The 14,800-nt window shown below is 41.2% G+C and overlaps 1 protein-coding gene across 1 annotated transcript in view; it reads right to left on the reverse strand.

Moving 5' to 3' along the window:
• Positions 1–14,800, reverse strand: part of ASAP1 (ArfGAP with SH3 domain, ankyrin repeat and PH domain 1) — a 331,734-nt gene that overhangs the window by 98,035 nt on the left and 218,899 nt on the right. The gene's annotated exons all lie outside the window — the stretch shown is intronic.

Raw genomic sequence — 14,800 nt, forward strand, 5'->3', positions numbered from 1 at the left:
TGCTGCTCAGCTGAAGAGAAGAGCAACAGAAGAACCGGGGGGAGGGACAGTGAAAGAAGCAGCAGTACAAGGACAGAGAAGAGCTTGTGACCTGGTCTCTTTAAGGAGCCTCCTAGTACCTTGATGACATCAGTTTTAGTGACCTTGAAATGAGGCTGCGGGGATCCGCAGGACCAGATTACTGATGGAAAGGCCTATGGATCTCCTCACTCAAGAAACATTCCCACTCAATCTGTGCTCATCAGTCTGTCTAGCTGTCTGTTCACCTGCCTGTCCATCATTCACTGAACACCGACTCTGGGCCACACACTACACTAGAAACTAGGTGGTCCTGGGGATTGAACCCAGGCACTTTGCTGGGCCCAAGTGCTTGATGAGTAAGATGATCAGCTGGATGCTGTTCCTGCCTTTAAGGGGTCTGCTCCAAGGGCAGGGAGTGGACGGAGCCAAGGCCGCCACACACTGCCATGCACATGGCAAGACGTGGGGAATGTGGTGGGAGAAGGACTAACTCTGACCCGAAGGGGCTCTGTGCGGACCCTCTGAACCACATCCACTGTGTGGGGTGTGAGATCCGACTGAGCAGATGTGTCAACCGAGGCAGTGAGAAGTGCTGTTCACACTCTGGTAACCCAGGAAGTGCTGAATGTGTTTATTTTTTAAATGTCATGGGGATGCTAAATGAGTAAGGCAACGTGGGAACACAGCGGGGCTGAGAACAAGAAGACCTTTCCTTTGGCTCTGAACTTCTCCTTGATGCTTTCCTGTTGTTCTTAGCCCAGGCTTCCTGCAGCTCTTAAGTCACTCTAACCCTTCACTCTCCCTGAACCCCGACTAGTTTTACACACAAGTGTCAACGGTGGAAACGACCACTTCTCCTTCTCTTAGTGCAAAGACAAAGAGTCCTACTAAGACAATTCTGTCCAAGTGCTTCTGCCACTGTGTGTGCAGAGAACAGCCGGAGGGCCACAGGCTAAACTGAGTCCACGTGTTCCGTGAGGGTTCAGGGCTTTGGTTTTTGGGAAGTAGGGCAAAAAGCCCACTTAGATTTTATAATCGTTTGTGGCCCTCCAAATGGCCACAGTACATAAATGGTAACACGTGGAGAACAATGAGGGGAGAAAAAGACGAAGGGTACAGGTAATGACGTTAAAAAATCAATAAATGAAGTTGAAAAACATTGCCTTCGGTGTGAGAGGGAAGAAATATAGATTAACAGGACTTGTCTTCTGCCCGAGATGGGCAACTTGTTCTGAGTTCTCAATTCCATTCCTGGGGTATAAGCCCTCAGCCCACCATCCACAGACTGTAGAAGTTTGTGTGGACGGTGGGTCAGTGGGGCTGGGGCTTGCCCTGCCCTCCACTACTCAAGCCAGAATCTACCTTTTCCCCATTCAAGAAGATCCCCATGTGATCTTTCTTCAAGGTATTCTTCCTTAAACACTTGGGTATGTATGCTTCATCTGTTGGCTATTGCCCCAGTTTTCAGGAGAGCTCCTTGACAGCAGGGTCTGTGTGTTCACAAAACTGTTCCCAGATTTCAGAACACTGCCTAGCACAGAGGGGTCGGACAAGAAGGACTTGCAGAAGGGAGGTAACACATATCATGTGGGCACCAGGTTCTTTTCGACAGGGCTGTTTATTCTGATAGAAAGTGAAGGGCCCACCAATGAGCGCTGGCTAACACATTATGGAACTTTTAAACAGCCATAAAAATAAGAGAGTTCTTTATGATTAACTTTGGAAATCTGTCCATTATTACTAAAAGGAAGGTATAAAACAGTTCTTAAGGTGCATACAGATTTAAAAAAAAAATTTTAGTTATAGATGGATGCAATCTCTTTATTTTGTTTATTCATTTTTATGTGGTGCTGAGGATCAAACCCAGTGCCTCACATGTGCGAGGCAAGTACTCTGCCACTGAGCCACAACCTCAGCCCCAAGGATTTTTATAAGAGATGGAAATGTCTGTGCTTAACTTATTTTTGAATCATGCACAGAATTTTATTTTATTTTATTTTTATTTTTTGGTACCAGGGATGAAACTCAGGGGCACTTGACCACTGAGCCACATACCTGGCCCTATTTTGTATTTTTATTTAGAGACAGGGCCTGAGTTGCTTAGCACCTCATTTTGCTGAGACTGGCTTTGAACTCGCGATCCTCCTGCCTCAGCTTCCCAAGCAGAACTTGTTACAACAACTTTATCAATACAGGAAAGAAACTGGTTTGGAAGTTGAATAAATGAGAATAGTAGAATTTTAGTAAAATGAAATCAGTTATCTGCTGATATAAGTTCCTCCCAGGAATTAAAACTGGGCAAAGGTACAGAGTGGGAGAGGGGACTTTTGCATTTAAAAAAAACAACAACAAAAAAACACAACTGTTTGCAATGTAACATTGTTAGTTTTAAAAAAAGGTAAAAATTTAAAAATATGAAAAGAATACAACTACAAATGTTTTTAACCTTATTATCCTAAATTATGGTTTTCATCCATGCCTCAAATACCTTGTGAGATGAAGAAAAAAGAATACATTGCTATTGCTATCTTGAAATGAAAGCTGTACTACAAACCAACAAAGGAATTAGTGCTGAATGTGATAGTTGTTCTAAAGAAAAAGTCCCTTCAAAGTCCTATACTGACTACAATAGCAACCTTTTATGTCACCACTGTGGTCAGGCATGGGGTGTGGATGTAGTTGCACTGATTGAAAAGCTCAAGAATTAAGAATTCTTGGTGGAATTCTTGGTATTCTTTTGTTGGCATATATACACATATTCTTGGGGACTAATTAAAAAAACCCACTTTTTTATGTATTATAAGTCAGAATATTCTCAGTGATTGACTAGCCTATTAAAAGGCCACAGGAAAATATTTAAAAACTTACACTTTCCACCTTATATCTCAGGAAAAAATAAGTTTATTTTTAAAAACTGACAAAGAAGGTTGTCTTCTATGACAAGTACTAGCAACCCCCTGCGTGCCATTATAAAAACACAAAGTCAAAGAGGAAGCAGACCAATCTCAACAGACTTTAAAAGCCTTTCAAATCCACTGTGGAATTATTCACCATTCATGTTAATAAAATTCTACTGATTCTTCTATTCCCATTCACTCAACTTCTAAACCAACTCCTTTCCTATAACAAGAACGCTGAAGTAACAAGTTCTGTGCATGATTCAAGTCTGAAAGAAGTCTTAAAGGAGTACCACTTTTTCCAGTTTATTAATCAAACAACATTTTAAAAACAATTTCAGGAATGATGTTTAGGTATGGTAAATATGTTTCCTTTCCCCCAAAAATTACTATTTAAATTTCTTTCCTCTGCCAATACAGCCAGCCCAACTAGAAAACTGGAATAAATCGGACAAAGGGAGGCTGAGGTCTATCCTTCATTATGCAAGAAGGAACCTGTTGAAGCAAATAATTGTAATTAAAATTAGTTGTATTAAAAATAACCATTTTCTTCTCAGAACTGCTCAATGCTGACAGACATTATACAAACAGCCCCCACAATCCCAGCCACTGAAAAAGACTTCATGAAAGTTTTCCTCTAAGTACACAAATTTAAAACATATTCTGCCTTGATTTTGTTCTTTACCCTCTCATTCAGCTTTACCAGTCGGAACAATCCTGTTGGCTTACTGATACACTGCCTTTCTCCTCAGAGGGCAGGGAGGGCCCTGGTCTTTTTGTTCCATGAGTGCCCCTCCTTTGCAGGAGTCCCAGAGCAGTGGCAGGCCACAGTCAGGCTCCGAGCCCCTCCGTGGGCCAGCTGGTTGGCGCCTGAGTGGCCCTGCTGCTGTTGCGGGAAAGCCAGGAGCCAGCAATGCCTCCATTTCTTGCCTCTGAGAAGAGGCGAGAGCCGCACAGCCCCACAAAGGGGACTTCCACCACACCTACGTGCATGGAAGACTTTATTAATTAGCGAGGACGCAATCTGCCTGCTTTGTCACCCTGCGCTAATTGACGGTCTCTCTCTGCTGCCCACTGGTTCTCCCTCTTCTTCCGGTCGTCGACACACAGAAACAGTTTCTCTGCAAGTAAAGCTAATGCAAATCTGCTGACTTGCTTAACACGCTGGAAAATCCAATTAAAATAATGAGCCATTTCTCAGTGCCCAAGCCTGCAATTCCCTGGTATAAATTAGGTATTCTGTCTATGTGTTAACTCTTTCATGCCCTGGACAGCTATGTACTTCTTACCTTGAAGCTATCTAAAACTGTGCCTTGTCGGTAGGCCACTTTCTAGGATATTGTGATATAGAACAAAGAAACCTAGCGTTACCTGGCCACTCAACACTCCTGGAGTGGGTGACTCTGGCAAACTGTTTGACCTTGCTGGTGTCTGAGCACTTTCTTCAACTGGCCCACACCAGTGGATTGGACCAAGGCAGAACTGACACCAGGGAAGCACCACTGCACTCCCATCCACACTGCTAAAAATTCTGTCAACTATTCTATTTCCATTTACTCAACTTCCAAACCATTTGTCTTCAGTAATAAAGTTTAACGAGAGTTCTTTACATGAGGCCCCAGAGCTGGATGCTTTTATTAGCACCCTCTCCTCATTGGCTCCTGATGACCCCACAAGGTATTATTAAGAAACTTGCTCAAACACACACATCCAGTTAAGTGGAAGAATCAATCAATAAATCAAGTATAGCTCCATAGTCAATGAACTGTTCATAACACTATCTTCTTAGAGATATCAGAATATTCTAAAGACAAAAATATACCATATACATGGAATGGACAATTATTACCTGTCATTACTGACCTACTACACTAAGACTGATTTTATTTGGTTGCACAGGCATTGAGGGAAAATAGGGATATTTGCTAACAGATTGAGGGCACTTCCACATCCAAGAGTGGGTTACTGCTACCACCTGATCCGCTGCTCAGGGATTTGAAGAGTATATTGCTCAGCTGCCAGAGTGATGGTTCACACACAGCTAGGTGTGCACCTGGGCAAATTACTCAACCTTCTGGGAATTGACCTCCTGGACTGTGAAGTGGGAATGATAAAACCCACTTCATATGCTACCAAAGGGATTGTGTGAGAGAGTCCATAAATATAAATGAATGCAAAATGTCAGAAACAAGACACACTCAACAAAATGTAACTAGGCTATTTTCATAGATTTCTTTACACCTTAAAGGCTAAGTAAAACAGCAAACTATAATAATATTTCAGGTACTTTTAAGGCTATAAAACACTCTTTATACTTATCACACCACATTCTCTCCATTTCTGTCCCCTAGATCTTGTTTCCTGGCCTCACTCTGCAAGACAGTCACTATAAAATGAAAGATCCCATTATACCCTGTTTCATTTAAGCAGAGCAGCCTGAATTACATTGTTTTTTAAAACGACAAACAGTAGGTACTGTGTTTAACATATTATCTAAAGTTACTATTCAAAATAATTCTATTGAATGGGTCTTAGTCTCACTAAACAAATGAGGAAAACAGGTTCAGAGAGATTAGGAACTTGCCTAAAATCAAACAGTGAGCAGAATAGATGGTCAAGTTAATAATGAAGATCTGTTCTCCAAAGTCGAGTCTCTTTTCCTGCTATAATCTTTTTGAAAATGTTTTTTTATTAGTGCATTATAGCTATATAGACTAGTGAGGTTCATTTTGACATAATCACACCTGCATAGAATATAATTTTCTCCATTTCAGTCTCCAGTACTTACTTCCTCCCTCCCCTTCTCCCCTCTGCATGATCCCTCTACTCCCCTGGCCTTCACCCATCTATTTACTGGTTTTACAAATTGGTACTTTACAGGTATTCACAAAGGTGGAATTCACTGTGGTACATGCACACAGCATAATTTGGTCAACCTCATTCCCGTGTTCCTTCCCTTTCCCCCACCACCCTTAACCTCCCCTCCTCCACTCATCTCCCTTCCATTTTCAGGGAGTCCCCACCAACCCTTTTCCTCCTTATTTTGCTCCAGCTTCTGCATATGAGAGAAAACATTTGACCCTCGACTTTCTGAGTCAGGCTTATTTTACTTAGGATGATGTTCTCCAGTTTCATCCATTTTTCTTTATAACTGAGTAAAACTCCACTGGGTACATAAACCACATTTTCTTTATCCATTCATCTGTTGATGGGTACCTAGGCTGGTCCCATAACTCAGCTATTGTGAGCTGTGTTGCTAGAAACACTGATGTGCCTTTATCACTGTGGTGTGCTGAATTCAGTTTTTTTGGATAAATACCAAGGAGAGGGATCCCGGTGGTTCTATTCTAGTCTTTTTGAGGAATCTTCATACTACTTTCCAGAGTGGCTGTACTAATTTGCAGTCCCACCAACAAAGTGACTGTACCCTTTTCCCCACATCCTCACCAGCATTTATTATTTGTATTCCTGATGACTGCCATTTGACTGGAGTGAGATGAAATCTCAATATAGTTTTGATTTGCACTTTCTTGATTGCTAGGAGTGTTGGACACTTGGGTTGGCCATATACATACTTCTTCTTTCAAGAAATGACTGTTTAGTTCTTTTGCCCATTTATTGATTGGGTTGTTTTTTAGTGTTAAGTTTTTTGAATTCTTTATATACTGTGAATATTAATCCCTGTCAGAGGAATAGCTGGCAAAGAACTTCTCCCATTCTGTTAGGTTTACACTTGTTTCTTTTGCTGTGCAGGTTTTAAATTTGATGTTATCTCTCTTACTGATTCTTGGTTTTATTTCTTGAGCTATTTGGGTGTCTTGTTAAGGAGGTTGGTGCCTGCAGCAACATGTAGGAGTGTGAATCCTGTTTATTTATTTATTTTGGGGCAGCAGTTGGAAAGTTTTTGATCTAATTCCTAAGTCCTGATCTACTTTGAGTTGACTTTTGTGCAGGGTGAAAGATAGGGATCTAGTTTCAGTCTTTTACATATAGATATCCAGTTTTCCCAGCATCATTTTGTTAGAAAAGGCATCTTTGCTCTAACATGTCTTTTTTAGAAACTTTGAGAAGTATCAGATGACTTTAAGTATATGGGTTTGACTCTGTGTCTTCTATTTCATTCCATTGGTCATTAAGTCTGTTTTTTTTCTTATACCAGGGACTGAACCAAGGAGTGCTCAACCCCTAAGCCACATTCCTAGCAGCACTGAGTCAGGGTCTTGCCAAATTGCTTAAGGCCTTGCCAAGCTGTTGAGGATGGCTTTGAACTTTTCATCCTCCAGCCTCAGCCTCCTGAGTTGCTGGGATTACAGGCATGTGACACCACACCCAGCTTCAAGACTGCTTTGATGCCAATACCATGCTAGTTTTGTTCCTATAGCTCTGTAGTATAACTTAAAATCAGGTGTTGTGATTCCTCTAACATTTTTTTTTTTTAAATTTTGCTCAGAATTGCTTTGTATATTCTGGGTCTTTTTCTCTTCCAAATGAATTCTAGGACTGTTTTTTTTTTTCTCCTAGGTCTGAAGAACACTGTCGGTATTTTGATGGGGATTGCATTGAAAGTGTATAATGTTTTTGGCAGTGCAGGCATTTTGACAATATTAATTCTGTCTATCCAAGAACATGGGAGGTCTTTCCATTTTCTTTCTTTTTTTTAATATTTATTTTTTTAGTTGTAGTTGGACACAATACCTTTATATATTTTTATGTGGTGCTGAGGATCGAACCCAGGGCCTCGCACGTGCTAGGCAAGCGCTCTACTGCTGAGCCACCACCCCCGCCTTAGTCTTTCCATTTTCTAAGGTTGATTTCAATATTTCATTCAGTGTTCCAGAGTTTTCATTTTAGAGGTATTTTACTGCTTTGATTAGGGTTATTCCTCATTTCTTTTTCTTCTTTTTTAAAGGTTATTATGAGTGGAATAGTTCTTCTGATTTCTCTCAATAGGTTCATTATTGGAGTATAAGAAAGCTATTGGTTTTTGTATGTTGATCTCATATCCAGGTATTTCACTGAATTTGTTTATCAGCTCTGGAAGTCTTCTGGTGAAGTTGTTTGGGTCTTCTAGATAAAAGATCATGTCATCGGCGAACAGATAATTTGAGCTCTTCTTTTCCTTCTTTGCCTAATTGCTCTGGCTAGAGTTCCAAGAACTATAGTGAATATGAGTGGTTAGAGGGGACATCTTTGTCCTGTTCCTGATTTTAGAGGTAATGCCTTATTTTTCTCCATTCAGTATGAAGTTTGCCTTTAGTTTGTGAAATATATCCTTTGTAATGCTGAGGTAAAAAAAAGAAAGAAAGAAAGAAAGAAAGAAAGAAAGAAAGAAAGAAAGCTCCTTCTATAACTAGTTTCTTCAGGATTTTAAAAAAGGTGCTGGATTTTTATCAAAGGCTTTTTCTGCATCTACTGAGATGATCATTTGATTCTTGTCCTTAATTCTGTGGTAAATTACATTTGCTGTCCTGGTATTGTCTTTTTTTAAAGTGATTATCACATTACACCACTCTCCTGCTTCACGCTCATCACTGCTTCCCAGAGAACTGGATTCAAACGCAAACTTCCAGTTTAGGTCTGGCACTGCCAACCTGTCCCCGTCCCCTCTACTCATTTCCACTATGACGTAACCCTTTGTCAGCTTCTTGACCTGGTGACCTCTCTCCTTCTTTGCACATACTCTGCCAGTCTGTCTGGAACACCTGTTTGTTTCCCATCTAGAGCAATGCTCCTGGAAGGCAGAGACTAGGCAAGACTTGCCCAACCAAGCTCCTGGCACAGAGGACATGTTATAGATACTAAAGAAAAGGCTTGTTGATTGAGTAAATGGCTGAACAGATGAATTCTCCAAACCAGAAGAGCTATGCCAAGACCTGAAGTGTTATAGAATCTCCCCTGGGTGCTCAGCACTAAAATTGGAGGAGAGTCAGGACTCAGGAGGAACTGGAGGGTTGAGTCTTCCTAGGAGATGATCAGAGGTGATAGACCAAGGGTACCCTCCATCCAAGAGGTGTCAGGCTTTGTCTCACAACTTGGGGGGGGGTGTCAGAGGTCAGAGGTCTGTCTATGCCAAACCAGAAGCTGCCTGCACCTGGCTGTGGAAGGTGAGGCAGGCCAGTTCTCTTCTCTACTACTTAAAAAGTCAGAGGTCTTTATTTTTCAGTTATAATACTCCTACAGTCTAAAATGAGCTCTGGAGGAACAACTGAACACAGAAGACAAAAACCCAGGCCCAGTGGGTCAAACAACACCAGGGTTGCTCACCCTGACAAGAGCAGGCAGCACCTGTCCCCACCAGTGAACAACCCACAAAAAGAGAAGAGTTTAATAGTAAAGCTGGAGAGTCAGAAGGGCCAACTCAGAACTCCCAGTAAAATTCTGAATTTTTTGGTATGGTGTACAATGTCCAGTATGAAACCTTGGGCACAGTATAAACATACTTTTCTGAAAAATTCCCATCCATCTCAAGACCACGAGCTTCTTAATTTGACCAGAGAAACGGACTTACCACTGCTGGGGCCCTGGGCTTCAGGCAGCTTTCGCCATTTCCTGACTCTCTAGTGCCAGTGACGAGGGAACTGAAAGTACTGAACTGAATCCTAGGGTACTGAAGACAGGATCTAAATGACATAGACTCCAAGTGAGGCCCTCAACTACTTCTATTTTAGTCAGTAAAAAATGGAAATGTTTAAAATACATCAGAAAACTTAAAGTACAAATAAAAGATGGGTATGAAGCAGTGCCTCTGGATTCTGCAGGTCCGTTTTTGGGGACTTCAAGTGATAATGAGGAAAGAGGATCCCGGCTCCCTTCCTGGCCTCAAGCAGCTTTGCTTCAGGGGGCTGCATGTTTCTTCCTGAGCAAAAGTCTTTGGCTGTAGTAGTTTACAGTAAAGGAAGACATTTTCAAAATAGATAAACGGGTGGTAAACCCCTGTAGTATGGACCCAATGTTAAAAAACCACATGACTTCAAAAATACACGATAAAAATGTATAAATAAAAAGGTTACAAAGATATATATAATATATATTTATATAAATATAATCAACCCCTAACACTGAACAGTATTTTTTAATTCTAGTAAGCAAATGGTGCTATTTTTTGATTCTCTTACCAAGTAGACATATGACACAAACACAAGCAGTTGATACAGTTGACCGGAGGTCCACTTCTCATTCAACTCGTTCTTTGACCTTTTAACATAAGATACACATCAGATTGCACACATAGAAAAAATAATAAGGTAGTGAATCTGAAGGAAAGAAGTCGCAGCTCTTCTGTAACATGAGAATTTGTCTCTGTCCAGGATGGCATGTTTCCTAGTGTTTCTCAAAGTATGGTCCCGGGACCAGTGTTCCAGGACCACCTGGAAACTCACTAGTAATGAATGCAATGCCAAGCCTAATTAAGTGCCACTCTGAAGGTGGCACTCAATGACCTAAGTTTTAACAGACTCTCCAAGTGAAATGAATCAAGGCCAAGTCTGAGAAGCACTAGCCTTAGACTAAGGGTTGTCCAAAGTAGAAGAAAGTTCAAAATTCCTGTACAGAAGAAAGGACTGACAGCCAGAGAAAGGAAATCACTTGCCCAAAGTCTGAGACATAATTATCAAGAAGTGCAGAGGTGAGTGAATGCTCGGGAGGACCTGGGAAAGCCCCAAGTAAGAATGAAATCACACCATGCGCTACAGCACTGGGGACTGACAAGGTGAACTTATCAGAAAGTACAGCCTTACTGAGTGCTACAGAGAAAACCGGGTAGGTGTAGGAGTGCAGGGGAATGTAAGAATTCCTTAACTTAAAATCATGCAATCATATTTTGTCTAATTCAATTTAGGTAAATGGTGGGTTAGATTTAACATCATCTCCTACACGGAGTGAAAACGAAAGCACTATTTTCCTTTGCACTATGTGCAGCATCTGATTTCATTTGAGGATAATTATACAGAAAGCAGGAGCAGCTAAGATCTGCAAGACCAAGATAAATGAGAAAGCAGAAGGAAAGAGCTTATGTACCAAGACCCTGGTTTGAAAAAGTGGTACCAACCCTAAGGATTTCTGCAGTGTGCTTGAAATGATAATCAGTTCATGATCAAGTTTCAGACCTTTAATTTCATTTCCATGCATGTCATCTATAATTTGCTATGTTTAAAGTAGAACAAATCCATACTGTAAGTGACATCAAGGCATATTCTCCTTGTCTTCAATGAATGTCTCTATCATTCATTGTTATATAAGTTTTGCAACAACTGACTTTTATGCAGAAAGCATGTTAACACAACTGAAGAATCCTTAATAAAATAAATATACAAGCCCACAAGGGGTTACCATGTCCTGGGAGGACACAGTGATGTGCCCAGTGGGCATCATTTAGCTGCTAAGACAGCAGCCTGAACTGCCCTGCTCTATCTGCTTGGTCTTCATGTTTTGAGACTCATTTCATGTGATTTTCACTGAAATCTTCAGAATTCAAAGAAGCCATCTAAATGGTGACTGTGATGGTCATCATCAGTTGGCTGATGTATCTCAAGGCCACCTTGCAGAAAAGGAAGAATCTTCTTAGATTTATGCCTGCGATACCAATTGCTGCCAGGAAAGCAAATAAAAGTTTCCCCTACTTGTGGGCACTCAAAGCAGGAAGTTTCAAAAGTCTAGCTCTATACTCATGCCCACCTTTCCTGGCAAAAGCAGACTATTAAAATATTCTCCACAAGCAATCTCTTACTCAGAAGTGACATTCGTTCTTAGCAGAGCCTGGGATGGAGAGGGCACTTGGTTAACGCCAGTTGAGTCAAAGGTACCCTTTAAAGTCTTCTTTTAAAATGATGACCTTAATTTCCACTCATTCTCCATAAAGTGTATCGACCATTGCTTAGTGCTAGTTAGTATTTCTATTTAAGGAAAATAGCCTGTTAGCTTAAGAAAACAAAGTTTCCTAAATATGTCTAGGATTAAGGTCCCTCTTCTTTGAAGACATGGATACTCTGCTCTCTGGATGAAGGGGCAAGTGAGTGAACAAACCAACCTGCCTGCTACCCAGCTTGCGAAGCAGTGGAGTAGAGATCTGAACTCAGCCGTATCTGGCTTCAAAGTGGCCCTCCTTCTGCCAACTCTCTGAACTTTCCATCTTTTCAACTACTTAACACAGTTGGAGTCGTAAGTCAGTAAAAAGGTTCATTCATTTTTAATAAATGATGTAGCGAGATACAAGTTCAAAGCTGAATTAGGCAGCCACTTCCTCATGTTTTAATCTATAGGTACCAAAGAAACCAAAAGTCTCAATCTAAATAAAAAGAAGAGGCAAAGTGTAAAAACCCACCAGCTGAAAAAAACGATCAGAAATTACGTACTGAAATAGAAACAAATAAATTTTAGAAGAAGAGTAAAATGAAATAAAATTAAAAAACAAGTAACAAATGAAATGGATTAGTTGATTTAGGGAAATTTCTAAATCAGCATTTCTCAGTAGTTCAATGGGATGTTAATGTTTCTTACACAATGGGAAAGATTTTGCTCAAATTAGGAAGCGCTGTATTGGACAGGTTTATTATATGATGTCCAAGCCTTAAACGTACAATATGCACTGTAAATTTCCATAGAAAACATGTACAGCTACTCAATGTAAAACTCTTATCAAAGGACAAGGCAGGGGAGTAGTATCACTGTTTCAGTCTCACACTCTTGATACTCTTGTTTCCAGGCAAGGAGGAGTCAGGGGCACTGGACGTAGCCTCTGTGCACATCTGTGCAGGCTGTATACAGCTCAAAGCACCCACCTGGTGTGTTCGAGTGGAGTATGAAACTCGGCCATGCTACCCTTGCTTATCTGTTTCCAATGCTGACAGCAGCCCAGAAGAAGGTGCCACAGCTGGGCTGGAGTACCTCCAGTCAGTCAGTTCTGGAGCAAGTGGCCCTGTCTGAGGGCAATGGTCAGTGGAAGTGAGGAGAAACTCAGAGGTAACATTTTGCAGAGGAATCCAAAACCAGTTGAGGACAAGACCTTTAATCTGAAGCAGTGAGGAAGAGTGACAGAATCTAGATAAGACTTCTTAGAGATGGAAAATAGGAAATTGGGGAAGAGCACCGGGTCCAAGAGTGAATGTGGGGCAGTTTGACAGAATTCTGAGTCAAAGAGAGTATCGACATTTGCTTTTCACAATGCACCTCCTGACTGACGCCTGGAAAGAGAGCTCTGGAGGCTCCTAGACTGAAATCATGCAGACAGAAAGCTAATCATCTCCAACTGTGCTGGCCTTGTCCTCCCACCAACTGTGCCATTGCTTTAATTGTTGTTCTTTAAATCAATGTGAGAGTATGTGTGAGTATGTCTCACTGGGGATTATGCTAGGCAAGCACTTTTCCCCTGGGCATCTCCAGCCCTCTGAGTCAGGGTCTTACTACATTGCCCAGGCTGGCCTTGAACTTATGATCAACCTGCCTCAGACTCCTGAGTAGCTGGGTATACAGGTGTGCCCCAGGGCACCCAGCCAAAGCAACACAACTTTAAATAGTAAACTTATTCCAGAAGAGGATGTCCATATCTTTTGAGGGGCAGTCCAGTGCTCTCTGGAGTAGACACCCAGGTTTGAATGCTGGCTCTTCTACCTATTTAACATCCCATGACTCGGTTCTTTCGGCTGTCAAAGAAGGATAACTATGGTTACTACCTGGAAATGTTGGTTTGAGGGACAGGCAGCAGACAGTAATGATCACTAAAGACTTCATGTTTTCCTTTCCACTTCCTGGTCCCTAAATAGGGCGGTGGAACCACACCTAAAACACCTGGGAAAACTTGTGATTTTTTTATGTTTGCCTACTCTCTTCTCCTGCCATTGCAAATCCTGTTGAGGAGGAGCTTCCATCTGCCTTTCTGAGCATTACCATGAGAAACAGACCTCTCAGTAGACCTGGGACAGGAGAACTGCGGGTTAATTGACTACTGCAGCACATCCTAACCAATACAGCATGTAAAGTGCTTGAAATGGTGCTTGGCATACAGACAGCACTCTATAAATACATGCTACGGCCATCATCATTTGTGTAAGTAAAAGTTACACATAAAAAACTGCTAATCTGGGCTGGGGTTGTAGCTCAGTGGTAGAGTGCTCACTCGCATGTGGAAGGTACTGGGTTTGATCCTCAGCACCACATAAAAATAAAATAAAGGTATTGTGTCCATCATCTACAACTAAAAAAAATATTAACAATAACAACTGCCAACCTTACCTGCCTGCAGGCTTTGAGGGTAAGACCGCCTCTTTTACTTTTATTTATTTATTTATTTAGTGGAGACATGGTCTTCGCATGCTGCCCCCACCTTTTCTTCTCAATAGCTTGGACTAGAGCCTATCTTTCTGTAAAGAACATATGGATCAGCAAATGTTAGGGGCACCATAAAGCATCCAGGACCATTCCTGTTGAAATTCAGCCCTCTCTTGAGGTTAATGAAACTCTCCATCAGAAAGTGACTGATTTCTCCCTCCCTTCATCTTTCCTCCTTTTCTTGCCTTCCTCTTTCAGACCTCAGAGTCTAAAATAGGCGTCTCCTAGTACTAAAATGCTGTTTTGTGAGTCTGTCTCCGGTTGAAAAACACTTGGCAATCACATACACATTCCACAAACACAAACTTTAGGTGAAAAGTCTTATTCACTGCATGCAAAATCCACAGCCTGAGAATTTAATCCTGTTTAAAATGCATGATCTGAATGTCTATCTGAAACACTTCTAATGTAAATCTTAACAGAAAACCAAGGTTACAAAAAAAAAAAAAAAATCAATGGTTTAAATTCAGCCTGAAGTAATCTAAAATTTCTGTGTACTGAATAAATTTAACACCAGGTATAGCTGTATTGATGAAAGAGAAATCCACATTATTAATTAT

The sequence above is a fragment of the Spermophilus citellus genome (assembly GCF_964194105.1).
Source record: "Spermophilus citellus genome assembly, chromosome: 14".
NCBI lineage: Eukaryota > Metazoa > Chordata > Mammalia > Rodentia > Sciuridae > Spermophilus > Spermophilus citellus.